This window comes from Prionailurus bengalensis, chromosome B2 (assembly GCF_016509475.1).
Source record: "Prionailurus bengalensis isolate Pbe53 chromosome B2, Fcat_Pben_1.1_paternal_pri, whole genome shotgun sequence".
Lineage (NCBI taxonomy): Eukaryota > Metazoa > Chordata > Mammalia > Carnivora > Felidae > Prionailurus > Prionailurus bengalensis.
In genome coordinates, this window is record NC_057349.1 from 25,379,799 (window position 1) to 25,397,919 (window position 18,121).

Here is an 18,121-nt window from a genome sequence, read left to right on the forward strand (position 1 = left end):
AACCACATGCAGCACGGCCTCCTGCCTTCCCTGTGCTTCTGTCTCTTGTCTCTGACCACTGGAAACCCTCGCTCTGTGAGGTCTGGCATCATCTCAGCCACCTCCTCTCACTATTGCCCCAAGGGCCCCTAGGGCTGTCTGCCGGCCCCTGGGGGACTGGACAAGGTAGGCACAGCCTCTTGGAGGCTCACACTCCCATACAGGAAGATGGGGTTGTCCCCACCACCTCTAGGCTTTGAGTCTCAGCCAGTGCTGTTTCCATCTGTCCCAGTTAGGAGGACACCTGGCAGGGGAAAAACGGCAGGAAAGGGTTTCCTGGAATAGGTCTGTGGACCTGACCCACATGGTAAAGGACTGGGGGTTTTGCTTATCGTATTTTCTCTCTTATTTAAATTTAAAAAGTATATCAAGGTTTAATGACAGGTAGGACATTCGTTTATTTAAATATGTTATAAAACCTAAGGAAAAAAATCCTTTAAAACTCACAAATGTAAAAATAAAACTTTATAATGAAAAAGGGCACCCAGGGTAATTTAATAAGTGAGACGTGTGTACACACGAACAGATAGACGGATGGATGTGCCGAGGCACTGACGCCATGTGGTTACAGCTCTGGTGCCCTCCTCTGGGGTAGACCAGCTCTACCCAAATATGTTACCTGCTGCGATCATCACAGTACAGTAAAACCTTGGTTTGCGAGCATAATTTGTTCCAGAAACATGCTCGTGATCCAAAGCACTCATATCTCAAAGTGAATTTCAAGAACCATTGGCTCAGTTGTGATCATGTGATGTTCCATGTCACATACTACTCGTATTGCAAGACATCACTCATTTGTCAAGTTAAAGTTTATTAGAAATGGTTGCTCGTCCTGCAGAACGCTCACAGAAGTTACTTGCCATCCAAGGTTTTACTGTAATTATTTTTTATTCATATTATTCTCTAAGGGGCTTGGCACATGTTTGACCTACAAGTGCTCATAAATATTAGCTACTTTATGACTGCGATTGTATCACTTCTTCATATGCATGGAAACTAGGATGTAGCCAGGGGCAGGGTAAAGAAATCACTGGTGAGGGACATATTCCACCTTTGTCTATAGCCTTGAAAGTCTCCGTAAGAATCATGGTCTTTTTATCGCCTGCCACCCTTCCTCCCACCTGCTGCGGTAGGAAGTTCCTCACTCCTGAAGCCTCCGTAGTTGGACAGGATGAAGTGGGCTGCTGGGGAGCGGACAGAGCTGCAGCACCAACCAGCAAGGCCAGCTGTTGGTGACAAAATGTTGAAAGCCTCTCGCTTTCCTTTTAATGAGCAAGTATATATGGTGGGTACCCAGGGTGCTCTCAGTACCTCTAAGAACAGATGCAGAAGCAGGTGTGTAAACAAGGACCATAAGCCAAACTGCATAACACAACGTCACCAAGACGTAGGGTCTTGGCTTGGGAGCAGTAAGACAAAGGATGGAGATTGGCTAGAAGGGATTCTGTGGTCCAGAGGGTTGGCTAAACTGACAGGGACCCTCCAAACACACACCCAAGGCTGGATAAGACCCTGCACCAACCAAATATGTACACAGTGCTGAGTTCCAGTGCCAGAAAGGAGAACTCCTGGGGCCCAGACCAAGGAGAATGTTCGAGCAGGAATGGACACAGACACAGCCTGCATGGCACATGAGCCAGAAAGAAGCTCAGAGAGCTTGAGGTTTAATACCTGCATTGAGGGCTGGAGCTGAGATCTCAGGCCCTTTCTGCACTTCGAACTGAGCTCCTTGAATGAATCCAGGCCTCCAAACTGTGCTGTTCTAATAACAGGATTAGAAAGTCTTTTCCCATCATAGGGACTCCCCTCCAAAGGTGGCCGACACCTTGGACTGTGGGCATAAATGATCCACCCTTACGACAGTGGAGCCTTGAAGTCTTGCCCCACACATGACTATGGGTTCCAAATTTCAACCGTTCTCCAAGATTGAGAAATAAGAACCAGTGAAGCTCGTTGGACCCTCTGGGTCAAGAATAAAACCTCCCCTGGAAAATCACTGGAGCCAGATACTCAAGACTCACGCAGAAGAAAATTTTCACCAAGGATGCACTCACAGCCAAAATTCACAGGGTCCACAGGAATCCATTAGGAGGGCCCAGAACTATAAATGGAGAAGTTTGCATCTCAGGAACCCTAGGAAATACAGCAATCTGAAAGAGAAGTGGATTCAAATAATTTATTAAAGTAGTTACTACCACCTCATGCCAAATTCTGTCCTAGATACTAAGGGTTCTAGAGAGGACCCAGACATGTGAGCAAAAATCTCATTTGAAACATACATTACAGTGGGTTATATGGGGGTGGGAGGGAAGCCAGAGACCATAAACCCATAAACAAGCAAATAATATTTTTCAAAGAACCACCACTATGTCTATGAAACCAAGCGGTAGGTAGAGAGGAACAGTGGTCAGGATGGTGTCTCTGAGGGAGTGACATTCAGGCTGACACCTAAGGAAAGGATCAAAGAGAGGAAGTCACACAAGGTTCTGGGTGAGAAAACAGGCAAATGGGAACAGCAGGGCAAAATCTGGCTTCCACTGGAAGAGGAAGAAGACCATTGGGGCTGAGAACAAAGGACAAGCTCAGACACACAACGGGGTTGTCTTCAGCATGATTGGGTTTGTTCTAAAAGCCATGAAAACACGTCAAGGTTTAAGCCAGGGAGGAGTGTGCTCTGGTCGGTGCTGTGAGAAAGTCTCTTGGTGACCGAGGGGAGGATGGCCACTGCCACGGGGCCAGGAGTCTGCACCGGGGGCAGGCAGGTTGCTCACCTGGAGAGGCCTGACTCCAGGTGTGTTTGGGAGTAGCCCCAGTTAGGGGTGCTGCTGGGCCTATGAGGGCAAAGAGCAGCGGCTCGGGCTGTTTCCTGGGGTGGAGAGACAGGGCTCTCTGTGGTGTGGAGGCCCCACCAGGGACTGGAGCATGGAGTCCTATCCTGAGGGCAGAGCTCAGAGAGTACATGCCCAGAAACAAGGTGACCAGCTGGGGGGAGCTTCAAAAAGGGATGGTTTGCTCCTGAGGGCAGTGGGATGGAGAGCAGCCATGATTGAAAGCCAGCCTGATTGGAAGTGTACGTTTTTTATTAGCCAGGTGTGGGGTGAGGCTAGCAGATCAGGAGATGACCTCCACAAAGAAGACAGGTTGTTACTCTCTGTTCCCTAGAGAAGGGGGCACACCACATCCCAGGGGCCCCACAGGAAAGCACCAGCTGGTCAGGAGGCAGAAGGAGGGAGGGGAACATGGGCAAGAGCCTTCACTGTGGTTTCAGCCAGAAGAAAGGGGTGAGGAAGGGTAGGCAGGCTCCAGGTTAGCTATTTGGAGTAATTTCTGCAGGCTGTGGGGCTCAGGGGCTGCCCCTGGTTGTCTGGCATCTGGCCCTGGGGCGATCAGAGCAGGTGGACAGCGGCTGGAGTGTGAGAGCCACAGAGGAGGTGGTGGGGGTTGTGGGCTCTGATTGGTTGGTTTGTATCTGAAAGGTGTGCTCACAGGTGAATTGTTGGCTATCCCTAAGAATTGGCTGACCCTGGGAGGGGAAGTCTTTCCTCCCAGAAACATCAGAAAACATAGAAAATAAAAGGGCATGATTAATACACGGCCCTACAGCAGCTACAGGGTTACAGAATGCTCTCGAATGAAGTGAGCCCAGGACTGGAGAAGCCAGTCAGGAAGAGGTGGCAGCAGCAGAGGCATGATGTGCCTGGGGACCAGACAAAGTTTGACAGGGGGTGTGGTGAGGACAGGTGAATTCTGGGGAGGATGTGGCGTGTGCATGATTTGTGCCCCACCAAGTGGAGCCAAGATAGGAGTTTGATGTCACTTCATGAGCTGCCTGGGGATGCTCATACCTCCCAGGTCCAGGCAGGACCCACTGCAGTTGGCCTGCAGGCTTAGGTGAAGGGAGAGCTTCACTGGTGGCCCAGGAGAAGGAAAGGATGTGCTTGCTTGGGAGCTGGTATTCCAGCATGCTTCACAGAGTCATATTTAGGCACATTGTCGTGAAGCAAAAACAGAGGAGAGGATTCTGTGAATATTTCTTATCTGAATGAAAATCCTGTCAGAGGTAGTGGGTAAATCCGCTGGCGGATGCCAGTGCCTGAAGCCAAGATCCACACTGCCTTTGTCCCTCAGGATACTAAGACCAAATAGAAGTGCTTCCTTAGTCATTTTTCTTGGGCATTCATTATCACTCAAGTCAGAGCAGTAGAGCTTCCATGCTAATCTAAAAGGAAATCCTATCGATCCATCCTTTTTCCAGAAGAAATGTGGAATTCTTCCAGGGTCACAGAAAACAAATGGAGGCAGGGGGCAGAGGTGCAGATTCAGTAGCCAAAATACTAGAGGAAGGGAGAATCTAAGAGAGCATCTGCTTGGATGTGGAAGTAGCCAGTGACCCCAGAGTGGAAGAAGGGGCTGGTTGGAAGGGCTTCTGCTTTCTGATTGCACAGTGTGTAAAAGGTGTCCCTTCCAGGTGGCTGCAGCCTGCTCCAGGACACACAGCTCGGGGACAGGGTGCCCTTCTCGGCCAGGAGCCCTTGTGGGGAACAGGGTGTTTGGGGCTCCAGGTCTGTGATAAGCGAGAACATCTAAGAAAACCACAGGGTGGAAAATCAGGAAGGCGATACACAGAACAGGTGGCACCTGGCCTTCTGGGTGGGTCTCGTTGTAGAAGAATGACACAGGAGTGAGAAGGTGGTGGACAGGGCACCCACATGGTGTCTATATAAAGTGTTTGGAGGAAACAGCACCAAGTATGGATTCCAAGAGATGATGAAGATGTTACTGCCGCTCTTCCAAGATGTCAGTACGTGACATCACCATGCCTTAACATGTAAATTAGTGATGCTGGGTATGCGTGATTATTTGTAAAAACAAGTGTATGCATGTCAGCTTTGGACCCGGCATGTGCTGGGGAACACTTGTGATGCCAGTTCAGTAAGGTCCCCATGAGTGCTGTCATTGCAACATGAGGACATGAGCAGAACGTGAGTGTCAGGGTATCCTCATGAACATGGCAGACACCATCCTAACTCTTGGAACAGCTCGGCAAGGGAGGGAAACATCACATTTCACATCTCAGGCCTCCTTTGTGGCAGAGGCACAGTAATATATACTGATTTGAACATGTCTTCAGATTTTAGGAACACACTTTTCCCGAGATCAGCTGCAAGCTTCTCTGTGTGTGACACTATATTAACCATTAACCCTTGGATTAGGTTGGTGGGATTATTTCTGGTTTTAGCTGGGGAAACCAGGGCATTTAAGTGTTCACCAGAACACTCAGAAGTGTGAGAAAGTCATTAAAAGCTGGCTTTTGAACATCAGTGGTTCTTTTATGTGGTCCCTGGACCAGCATCATCATCACCACCTGGGAACGCATTAGAAACACAGATTCTCAGATGCCACCCCAGGCATCCTGACTGGGTCAGAAGGTCTAGGGTGGGGTGCAGTTCTGTGGTTTAAGAAGCCCTCCAAGGGACGTTGATGAGCGCTCAAGGTTGAGAAGTGTGATGGGTGTATCATAGAAGAAAAAGCCAGATGTCCTGCACATGGACTGAGGGACCTGGTGCTCCCCAGATAAAGGTGCTGTTGAGGCGGGAGGGAAGATCTGACTGAGTCAGCTGTGGAGAAGCCACACGTCTTGTAGGAAGAGGTTTCTCGGCTCTGTAGGGAAAGAAAACAGATGCCATCCTTGAGGATCAGTGAGATATCATGCAAGACCTGGCTGTCCAATCCAATTCCACTGTGGAGAGCAAATTTGTCTCGTCATCTCAGACAGCAGATGTCATAGGTATTCCTGGAACTGATGAAAGAAGGCAAAAACTCTGGGTGCTGGATCTAACACTTTTATCCGCACTATGCAAACATAAACCTATACACAGGTATGTTTGGGAGTCTTAAATTACAGCCTGTGATCAAGGTTAATGGGAAGGAAAGATTTCTCCCACCTTGCTTACCTGCCCTCTGAGCAGGCTGCTTTGGGGCATCTTCCTGTGAGTTTCTACCTTCAAATGCAGGAGAGCATTGCATACAGTTTTCTCTTGCTCTCTTCCAAGACTGTTAGCCAAGTACCGAGTTAGGATGGATTCTCATCTTGGACTCACCTAATGCGTGTTTTGCATGAGCTGCTTCGAGAAAGAACAGATATGTTGGAGAGTGCTTTGTTCCGTGGGAGTTTCATCCTGACGAGAGAAAAAGTGCTGTTGGCAATCCGCGTGATCATCAAAAGCATCTGGGAAAGCAATAAGAAGATAATAAACCGTATGGGAAATAATGAGGAAATTAGAGACAGATCAAGCAGCACTGAATAACACGGAGAATAAGTAATAGTATCAATTCCCCAAATGAAAGATAAACCTTGAGACAGAGGAAATTAGAGCACGCTGTCATAAGGAACTCACAGGGTAGAGGAGTAAAACAATTAAAACCCTTAGGAAAAAAGAATGTGCTAAGAGGGATTTTAATTTTTAAAAATTTCGAGAAAAAACCCATTGTAAAACATTTAAATGGCCTCAGGTTAGATAAGTATCCAGCATAAAAATTTACTAACAATTCCAATATGTAAATGGTCCTAAATATCATTGGCTCTTTTAAATATCATCAGAAATATTTTGGCCAGAATAATTCCACTTCTTTTTTAAGTTTATTTATTTTGAGAGAGTACATTAAGCAGGGGAAGGGCAGATAGAGAGAGAGAGAGAGAAAAAAAATCCCAAGCAGGCTCCACACTGTCAGCACAGAGCCCAATGTGGGACTTGAACTCATGAACCATGAGATCATGACCTGAGCCAAAATCGAGTCAGATATTCAACTGACTAAGCCACCCAAGCGCCCCCAGAATAATTCCAAGTTTTAACATATCTGGAAGGTTTGCTCCTATCCAGGTGCTGCCCAGCATTTTCAATAATTTGGTCCCTTAACTCCTCTCACTAATCCTCTGAGGTAGGGACCAGGATGGCCTCCAGTTCAGGTGGAGAAACTGAGGTACAGGGATATTTGCAGCTTGCCTTGACGTCCTAGTACTCATACCTGGACCCAGGATATAAAAACCTGCAGGCAACCCGGAGCCAGGATGAGGACCACAAGCCTCTTGGCTCAGTCATACGTGCAGTGGTGCTGCTGGGCCCCAGGGATAGGACCGAAAATGTCAGGCAGATGAGCGGAGCCCTGGACCACCGAGAGCAACATGCACCAGGCACAAGCAACACTTCTCACCAGGGGAGTCTTCTCTTCTAGTTCCTCTTTTTATATTTGTTTAACATTTACAAAAGTATCCTTTTTTTAAAAAAAACTTTTTAATGTTTATTTTCGAGAGAGACAGATCATGAGTAGAAGAGGGGCAGAGAGAGAGAGAGAGACAGAATCCAAAGCAGGCTACAGGCTCTGAGCTGTCAGCACAGAGCCTGACGTGGGGCTGGAACTCAAGAACCATGAGATGATGACCTGAGCTGAAGTCAGATGTTTAATCAACTGAGCCACCCAGGTGCCCCACAAAAGCATTTTTTAAAATCATTGGGTTATCAGTACCTTCCTTAATGGGGGGCTTAATAAAAATTTGTTAAATTGATGAATTAATTTTGCTTCTTGTCATTGTTAAAATTATTTCAAAAGACCCTTAAATTTTTTTTTAATGTTTACTTTTTAGAGAGCGGCAGGGGCGGGGGGGGGGGGGGCAGTGTGCAAGTGGAGGAAGGGCAGAAAAAAGGGGGGACAGAGGATCCAAAGCAGGTTCTGTGCTGACAGCAGAGAGCCCGATGTGGAATTTGAACCCACGGAGTGTGATCATGACCTGAGCCGAAGTCAGACGGACGCTCAACCAACTGAGTCACGCAGGCACCCTGACCCTTTAGATTAAATTTTATACACAGATACATAAATATATTCATTCCAGCGATTATCAGTCTTTTTTCTTGCCCACACACACTTGAGGGACCCAACACTTTCCTCCATCAAAAACAGTTTTATTTCAGAAGGGGGTCAAAGTACCACATGCTGAAAACTCTATTACTGGTAACATAAGGGCCGCAGGGCTCCCTGCACAGCAGGAGGGAAACGGAATTCAGTTATACCAACAGTAAAGTCACTAGAGAAAATTCTTGCCTCAAAGGCAAGAGTGAGAGGTAAATCATAAAAAGCATATAGCCTCTGGGAGCTTGAAAATGTGCAATAATTATTTTTACAGGTTATCAGATAGTTAATTTGGGGAGACTTCTAGGAAATTTAAAGCCAAAAAAAAATTACTCAAATCCCATTTGTCTACCAGTTATCCAGATGGCGGGAAGATTAGGTAATACTTACCAAGGCAAGTGTGCAAATAAAAATGGTAGCCCACATTTCGATCGTAACAATTGAATGAGCAATTAAAGGGGAGATCAAAATGTTCTGTGACTTGGTGTTTGGGGATTTGCTAATGGCATGGAATTTTAGGGAACCCTCAGGCAAGAGGCTGCCCATTTTTAATTTGTGAGTTGTGCAGAGATTATGTAAAATAATAGGAACCCCTGTGGTCAACAAAACCACTTCCTCTTCGAAGTGGAGAAAGCCTGGTGAACGTGGCAACAAGTGATCCTTAAAAACCACGTGCTGTGCCAGAGGATATAGCCTCTGCTCTAAAAGCCAGTGTTACCAACTCCTTTGTCGCACTGTCCCCACACCTGGAATGTGCTGCAACATTCCGTCTCACTACCCTGTGGAAGCTGGGGTGCTTCGGGCCAGCTGGAGGAGCACTGAGCCTTGGAACCAGGCAGACCTCGGGGGGGGGCGGCCAGTGTGTGCACGCATGTGCATGTACATGCATGCATGTGTGTCTTTTGTGGGAGTGGTGGGGTCGGACGGCTGGGAGCAGGCAGAAAGCAGGTAGATGGCCTCCCAGTGACAGATGTCTAGTGATAGCTGCTAAGCGGTTGCCCCCCGGACTGCTGGCAAGTGTCCACGTGGACAGGAACAGAGAGTGAGGCCAAGGGGCCCAGCCCCATCAGCTGGCCACTCTGGCAAAGTACATGCCTGGTGCTACAAAGTGGGGGTTCCGGACAGATCAGGATGACCTCACTCAGTCTCAGAGACTGTTTCTGTTGAGGTTGGGAGGGTGAACGTGCTAATAGCAAGAAGTTGCTTTCCAGAGTCAGGTACAAGGTCAGGGTGGAACCGGCAGGGGCCACCCTCGTGATGAGTCCATGAATGTGTGGCCTCCGTGGGCTCCTTTGTTATCAAGATTGGACCCAGAAGGACAGAAGCAGACTCTGGGGAGAAGGTTGACAGGACTCCCTGGACAGACTGCTACGACAGAGGTGCCAATAAAATTCCAGTTAGAAGCAGGTGCCGCATAAAGCCCCTGTTGCTTCTGCCTACTTCTCTCCTCCAGTTGTTTCCCAACATCACAGTTTTTTTAGTGTGATTTGCAAAAATGCCTGCCAAATTAATTCCCCCTGTAGCATTATGTTTTGAATGCCCTGGGTGCCTTATACTTTCTGTGGCCTCATAATTGCTTACATGGATAAATTAGTAAAAAGAGCTGGAGAAAGAGAATATAAAGAGGGAGAATGTGGAAAAAAATCAACCCAGGTACACTCAAGGCTACAGAATCTTTTTAGGGGAATTCCAAGCATTCATCTGTTTAGAACGTGAGCTGAAGGATGTTTTCAATTTATCACAACTGTTAAGTATTCTGGGGTTGCTTATTTAAAAGGCTAGCTCTAAAGACATTTTAGTTACTGACTTCATTCTGCTTGGCAAAAACGTAAAGCAGTGTTAGAATTTGTACAGTGCATTGCCCTGATCAGTATCTTTTTTACCTTTCAGAAGAAGGCAACAGTCACCATTAGCCCCATGAAATAAATCTAGAGAATGTTGGTGCCTGGTAAGGCCTTGGTGTCATTCCATACCCCCCACTCCATTCTATAGATACAGGGAAACTGAGGTCTGGAGGGTGATGTGACTTGCCCAAGGTCGCAAAACTAGTATATAAACACAGGGTTCCTGATGTATTTCCTCTATAATTTTTCTGTAACAGAAGAATTATGGCTCTTAGGTGGATACCATTTTGGAAAACATTAGAGACACAAAGTTCTGAGTTTCTGTGACAGATAATTAAGTGGAAAGGCCATGTAATTATGAAAGAATTTTATATTCTACAAAGAGATTTATATGAAGAGTTTATTTGTCTCGGGAAAACTTTGGGGTTTAACCATCCTAAAAGCCAATTTTTATTTGATTTCATGATACTCATCCCTTCTCACTTAATTACTAAGTTTAACTCAAATCATGATTTAAAGTTTTGTTTAAAAAGAGCTCATTTATATTCACTTGCTATCCCCTGAATTGAAGTGACTTAATTTTATATATATACATACATATATGTACCTGTGTACACACATGTATATGCATACATACATATACACATGTGCATATGTATATACATGTGTGTACATATGTATATATCCGTGTGTATAAATATATATCAGACGGAACTAAAGTTTTAAAAAAATCCAAGTGAAAGCTTGTTTACAGGAACCAAGCTTATATTATTATAAGAGCTTTGGACCAGAAACTTAAGATATTCTCCCAATTTGTAACTCATTCAATTCTAGACTTTGATTTTATTTTTTTTAGTTTAGAGAACCTTTTCAGGATTTTATGTGATAACTTGGTGATAATCTGAAGTACCAACAGCTACAATTACCTCTAAATCAGAAGCACCCTTAGTACAGTCTGAGATTTTTTTTTCACATACACATTCAGGGAAACTTGACTTCTACAAAGCCTTTCATGACCCTTGTGTCCTTCCCTCTACATTGGATGGCCTACCTGCCGTAAGCTTTTACCTGTAAGGTGTCTGTTAAATGACATGTTTTTCTCTGCTGGCAGGTTGATCATGCCCCGTATACATTTATTCCATGAATGATGTAATGTTGTACTTGACAGTGTGAAGACATACCTCTCCACGTGTATCGCCCTAAAATTAATACTTGAAGATAAAATTAATAAGAGTATTAGCTGTTAATCTTAGTAACCTCTGTCCTATATTTCCTTTATGAATAAATATTCTAGGACAGTAATTTAAAGAGTATAGACATGCTTTTAATGTAGAGAATTGCCAAGTTGGCGTCTCATCAGAGCTGGTGTTAAATGTATTAGGAAGAAGACAGCCTAGATAGTATACTTGTCTGTGTCAGGTTCTCCAATTGGGTAGAAGAAATATGTGGTTTTATCTTTAAATGTGAAAGAAAAATACTGACTTCGTAGTATTAGGAAAGGATCACAGTATTGAGTTTTAATTACTGATTCTACTGAGTGACTGCACAGGTTACAAAGACCAACGTGCGAAAACAGGTCAATGAATGTAAATCAGATGGGCTTATGACTTAGCCAAATAACAGAGAAAGCAGGAATGAAGGCAAAGATAGGAAAGCGTATCAGAAACAACACATGACTGTTAAATCATAGAGTCTTGTGGTCTGAAAAGCATGTGGTGAATTGGGGTTGCTGGAGAAGCAGATAGCGTTCTCCTTGTCTGAATTGCTCACAGACACACAGCTTTGAAGAACAACCACCTCATAGTATCAATTAGGCAAACACAGAAAATTTATCCGCCTATGATGACATGGTAATATCAGTTGTGACGCTATTGGGAAAATAAGGTTTATGAAAATAAATTTTCCATATACCTCTTTAAGAGTTAACACTTTAGGGGCACCTGGGTGGCTCAGTCAGTTGAGCATCTGACTTCGGCTCATGAGTTTGGACTCTGTGCTGACAGCTCAGAGCCTGGAGCCTGCTTCAGATTCTGTGTCTCCCTCTCTCTCTCTCTGCCCCTCCCCTGCTCGAGCTCTGTCTCTCTCTCTCAAAAATAAATAAACATTAAAAAAATTTTTAAAGAGTCAACACTTCATTGTAGCTATTTGGTGGGCATCTTTCTTTTAAAAGTTTTTTTTAATGTTTATTTATTTTTGGGACAAAAAGCACGAGTTGGGGAGGGGCAGAGAGACAGAGAGGGAGACACAGAATCTGAAACAGGCTCCAGGCTCTGAGCTGTCAGCACAGAGCCCGACACAGGGCTCGAACTCATGGACCGCGAGATCGTGACCTGAGCCAAAGTTGGACACTTAACCGACTGAGCCACCCAGGCGCCCCTGTAGGCATCTTTCCAAAATAGATTTTCCTGGTTTTGAAGCAATGTGGTAAACAGCATGACATGCAGAAAATTACACTGATCTAGAGATCTAAAGACCAAGTTCCAGGTCTGACCCTGCCACTGATGTTACCCTTTTCCCCCAGGAGGTCATGGCAGAGCCTCAGCCCATGTGCTTGCCCTGAGGAGCTGAATTAAGTGCAAATGAGAGACACCGCCCTCAGACTCCGCGGTTTATTTTTGTAACTTTGCCTTTTCTTGGTGGGTGATGAGAGGGTTTACGTCATGGCACTAGGCACATCTGTGTTATGGTGGGATGAGCCTTCACGGCACCTGATCAAGGTTGGAACATCTGTGTTTTCCCATGTTGGCTGCTGTCCTGCTGTCTTTCCCAAGCCGGTGTGCACCCTCTGCTCCTTGGCCTGGGGCTGTCTAGACCACGGTTGTCTGAACGGGAGCCTCAGAGTTCTTTGAGGAATGTCTGTGTTTCAGTGGATGGCCTCTGAAAGCTGCAGGTGATTGAGTCAAAGACCCTTTTCACTTGACTGCTGATTCTTGGTTTTTTGTGGAATAATTGAGGCCACAGGGTGAGTGACCTATAGAACGGTGGTTCTGTCATGTTCCAAGTACATGCTGGAAAATGATGCTGCTCAGCTTGTTCTGATGTTGGACCAGCCTTGTGTCAGGTGCCCCCAGCCCACAAGTAGGAAGTTAGTGTAGGTCATATCTAGGACCTGGAGATAGAAACCACTATGCACACATCTGAGGGTGATGCTCTCTGCACCACTGATGCAGTCTGTCAGGAAGGGAATTTTTGAGGGTGAAACTCGCATTTGTCACTGAAAGTGGGGGCAATGCAATATAGCAGAAGAAACACCAAGATCTATCAGTGTACAAGTGCCCACAGTATGATTGGAAGGATTCACCCCCATGAGGCAGGTGTATTTGCCCCTGGAGGGGAGGACGACGGGAGGGCAGAGGCCTTCTCGAGGGCACCAGGATTGGGGGAAGGGTTCCAGGAGGGCTAGAATGCTTTAATTTTTTAAGTAGAGAATGGATTTGTCTGTGATTTGCTTAATGCAAAATGAATTTCATAGCCCAAGCCTTTGATCCAGTCTCCCCAGCTGTAGTTCGGTGGATGGTGGCCTGCCTGTGACTGCCAGGAGGCCATCAGGAGAGCCAGACAAGGCGCTGCCTGTGTCATTCAGGCAGGCACTCGGCAGGTGCCCCGCACCCCCCTCATCATCCATGTGCAGCTCTACCCTCGCCTGTCCCAAATTCTGAAGTGCCCAGCCCCCATCCCATCTTCAGCTACTCAGCATCAGATATTCGATGCTTCTGCAGTGAAATGTTTGTGCATTCATGAGGAGCTGTGCCTGAGACTTAGAATGCTCGTATCCATTAGGTCTGGTTCTGCCTCTGGTGAGGCCAGGCCAGTTCTGGCTTCATTGCCAAGTGAATTAAATCAGTAAGGTTTTTGGATTTCAGAACCTTTGGGATTCTGAAATTGTGACTGAGGGATCAGGGACCTTCTAACCATCCTGATGTAGCTCGGAGAAGGCCTCAGAACAATCCGTCATTTGCCTTGGGGCGAGAGGCCTGTCAGACCTGTGATCTTCAGCAGAGAGAAAATATGTCTGCCTGACAGGGTCCTCCATCTGCCCTTACTGTGCTCTTTGCTCACTTCCTTTGCAGGGTTTGAGACCAGAGCATGTCGAGTGGAGACTTCAGATTTGCCTACATCCTTCTTGCAGAAGCCCTGGGGTTCATTGAACCACCTGGCTTGGAGCGATTCCAACCTCTCTAGTCATGGGTTCAAATTCACCTCTGTCACTTACCAGCTGTGCAAGCTGGACCATGTGCCTGTACTTTCTTTGCCTCAGTGTCCCCATCTGTAAAAGAGGAATAATAATAATACCTCATACTGAGCTTGAAAGAATTCAATGCTTGCAGCTTTTGAAACTTCCTGCTCTGCTCCTGGGGGTTGAGGCAAGCCATTTGCTCCGTGGACACTTCCTTCTTCGGAGGCCACGGCCTCCTCCAGCAGCCATCTGCAAAGCTATCTCCCGGAGAAGCCACTGTGGCTTTTCTGCCAGGTTACCTTTCGTGGTAGCAGAAGTCACTCTCACGGCCACTTTCTCACCATATCTACACAGGAGGGGACACCAGGCAGACGTGGCCACCCACTGCCTGCTGTGCTCTTTTATTTTTGTTGAAAATGATCAATTTCTCTAAGGTTCAGCTGCATTCCTTCCAGGTCCTGGGCTGTCAGCCGGCTTTTTAATTTGCATGATGTTATTACATTATGTACTTGTCAGGAGAGATTTCATTAAATTCCCATAACGTGGCCACACTACATGTTATCCAAACTAAAAAGCCATCTCTGGGCTTTCTCAGAGGCCGATGGGCCAACAAGTTCTTTATGACTTTGCAGTAAATTTAAATATGTGGAGGGCATCACAAAACTTTATTATTCCATACATGTGCCCATCGGGCTTGTGGTTTTCTGGAACACCTGAGGAAGCATCACTAGAACGGTACCTCCTGAGCTGCTGTCACCTGAACACCATCTGGGCATGTGGAGTATGTTTCCTTGCCGCAGCCACTGAGGTTAAGGATGTGGGCTCCTGAGTCAGACTGCCTGGATTCTGATCAAGCTCTGCCACTTAACTAAAGGTCTGGACTTTCTGTGCCTGATTGTCCTTATCTGTGAAATGCGGGGAGTATTACTCTACCCCATCACAAGCTTGACAGAGCTTAGTATGTGGGAAACATGCAGAAGGGTGCCTGGTGGTCGTAAATCCAGCCCTAGGGAAGGTGGTTTGCAGTGCCATTTGCCACTGGCAGCAGGGTTGGGTGGCTAATGGGAGCCGGCCCGTGTTCTCATGCTCAAGTCTCCCCAGAGAGCACTGCTTCTTCACTGCAGGTCCTTCTGGTCAGACGGCCGCCACTCATGAGACTCCAGGGCGCTCAGGAGCCTCTGCTGCCTGGGTCCTGCCGCTCTCCCTCTCCTCTCTCTTCTCACCTCACCCCCAGCGTTCCGTTTTACCAGCTTGCAGCCCCACCCCCCGCCAGACACATCCTGCACCTCTTCTTGGGGTCCTGTCCCCACACCCCTCCCACAGCCATGCTGTAGTACCTGCCCGTCTGCCTAAGGAGCCCAAGCACAGTGCTGCCCGACAGTCTTCCCTGCACCTCCTTTCTACAAGTGCTCACTCTCCTTGGCCCCAGTTGTGTCCCATACTGCACAGGCTTCTCTCCAAATCACTTATTGTGTGTGTGTGTGTGTGTGTGTGTGTGTGTGTGTGTGTGTTATTTACTTTGTCCATCTACCTGTTTATTTACAGAGATCTCCTTGTACAAGACTCTGACGTTGTGGTCAGGGATACATCCATTTGGGATGATCAACACATATTAGAAAAAAATACTTTGGTGACTGAATGGGTGTTTGAGCTCCAGAACAGGCCCACACCCACCTCTTAAATGCAAAGATCATGCCATGCATTTGCAAAGGTGCTGTCCTTGAAGCCTCTTCCACAAGCTTTGCAAGTCTCAAATATTCTCCAGGAAGAATCTTCCTCATTGTCCTTTCTCGTAAAGGGTATTTAATTATTCTTAACCATTTTTAGTTACGCAAAGTCTGTTGTCCTCAGGCACGATTTGGGTGTGACAAAACAAGTGATAGAGGGTGACGGGGGCAGCCAGCCGGGTGGGGCAGCATCCCTGAGACCCATGAGCCTCTGCACTGCCAGACTGCACGTGACTCCTTCCCGATGGGACTGTGGTCTCTGTGGCTTTGAAACCTGGGGAAAAAACCTCTTCTCCTGAAGGGCAAGGGCTCTATGGGTCCTGATAAGAGGTGAGCAGCTGTCCTCACTGGAGTTTAATGCCTAGACTGATGGGATTTCAGTAACAAAAATGTTGACTTTTTATGCGTAATGCAGGGCTTTACCTTGAAGACAAAATGGCATCAAATAGACATCACTTCGTATTTTCCCAGAACTGTCACCTGCCTCCCATTCAGGGATCAAAACTGTTCACAGTGAGCATCTCCCTACAGTTCTCCACACCTAGCCCTACCCTGTTGGCAAAGCTTTAGGGTAAATCGAGGCTGAGGACCTCAGCGTGCTGGGGACATGCAAACCTTGTGTTCTGGTGGATGACGCTCCTTGCTTGTTTACTGGCCCTGTGCCTGGAGCCCTGGGCACCTGGGGATCGGCCTCAGGGTAGAGGTGAGCTGTGCTCCTCCCCACTGCTGCCTCCTGTGCTCTGGGCCCTATTCTTCTCTCATCATGCTTGTTTATGGTCTTGATTTTCAAATTCCGCTCCCTGCTGTAGAGTTCCATAAACATTGGGTATAAATTATTTTCAATTATTTTAAAAGAACTCTAAGCTTTCTCATGTTGTATACCATATTTTACACTTCAGAGACCACCTGCAAAACCACCATGTTGTCAGAGTAATACATTAGCTGGTGTCCTGGGATGCCTTTTAACAAGATTCTCCCAAAGTGGCGAAGCATATTTGGACCACCTGCAAACGTGCCCACGTGAGAAAGGCAGCAGCTGTGTGCTGGTGCTGGCGAAGGGGCCTGTGCGCTGCCCCCCACCCTGAACGGCACACCGTGGTCCACGCGGCCCCCTGGTCCCACGCTGAGGCCACAGCCATGCAGAGCCAGCGAGGCCCTGCACTGTCGCTGTGCCCAGTAGTCAAGTGCCATGGCAGGTGTCCCGCCACGTTGGGGGCTGTCGTGTGGGGCATCCGGAAACGGGGGTGCTTCTTGGCTGGCCTGAGGCTCTCTATCCAGCCTCCCCAGCATTGTTTATAGAAGCACCTTGATCAACACACAGGTCCCCACCATCACCCGCCGTGGGGCCGGCCACTCAGAATGGCCTGTGCGAGGAGTGCTCTCTACCCAAATCAGGACCTAAAATCTGCAGTCAGGAGCAGCTTAACCCACTTCTCAGAGCTCAATAACTTGATCAGACAGATTAGAGGACGCAGAAAATGAGCTTGATTTAATAGTTGTGTTTGGGATCCTGCATGAAGAAATGGAAGATTTACAATCCAGCTTCTGGATTACTTTAATTAGAGGCTCTCCAGAGCTAGTAGTATGGCCAGTGTGGAGCAGTTGCAATAGTAATGTCTCAGCAGCATTCGCCATGACTCCTTGATACTGTGTAACTGAAGTAAAGTATGGTGATAGCCGGAGCCCTGGCCTGATTTCTAGCTTTTGCTTTTCTCCCAATTAGGGGGGCCACCTCCTCTATAATAAAGGTCTAAGGGAACATAGGGAACCCCTGTTCCTGCATGTGCTGTCTGTGGCCGCTTCTGCATATGGCAGAGTTGAGAAATTATCACAGAGACCTCGTCGTGTGCGAAGTCTAGAATATTGACTTTCACCTTGTACAGAAAAAGCGAGCTGACCCTGCTCCAAACAGGCACGTTGTTCTGTTTGGCTGACTTGTAAATGTCGTCATAAAAGGAAACTTAGAAAGTGCTTTGATAATAAAACACTTGTGTTTTTTGTTTTTTGTTTTTTTTTATTGGGATCCTCACAAGATTTCAGACTAAGAACAAACAAGGAATCTGTTGCTAATAAAACTTGAAAACTGCTGTCTTGCAGCATCATCTCAGAGCAGTGTGGCATGTAGTTAGCAGCAAGATGAAAATAATTCTATAGGCAAGTCCTGTGAAATGTTCGAAAACTGAAAATAACTGTCCAGTTGCTCGTGCCGGGCATTTTTTAAACTTAAAATAATTCTATTAATGTTTGTTTTCATGACAACATATAACAAAAGCATCCCTTCAACAAACTGCTTAAACATGCTTTAGAAACACATAGTTATTTGGAAGAGTTTACACTGATTTCTTGATATAATTGGTAGGATGTTATTCCTGTGTGCCACATTTTAAAAGTCGTAAGCTTTATACTTTAACTTTTTTTGAGAGAGAGAG

At 46.6% G+C, this 18,121-nt stretch overlaps 1 protein-coding gene across 3 annotated transcripts in view; it reads left to right on the top strand.

Moving 5' to 3' along the window:
* The window catches only part of SLC22A23 (solute carrier family 22 member 23), a 181,233-nt gene that overhangs the window by 132,319 nt on the left and 30,793 nt on the right, over positions 1-18,121 (top strand). The window lies entirely within an intron of this gene.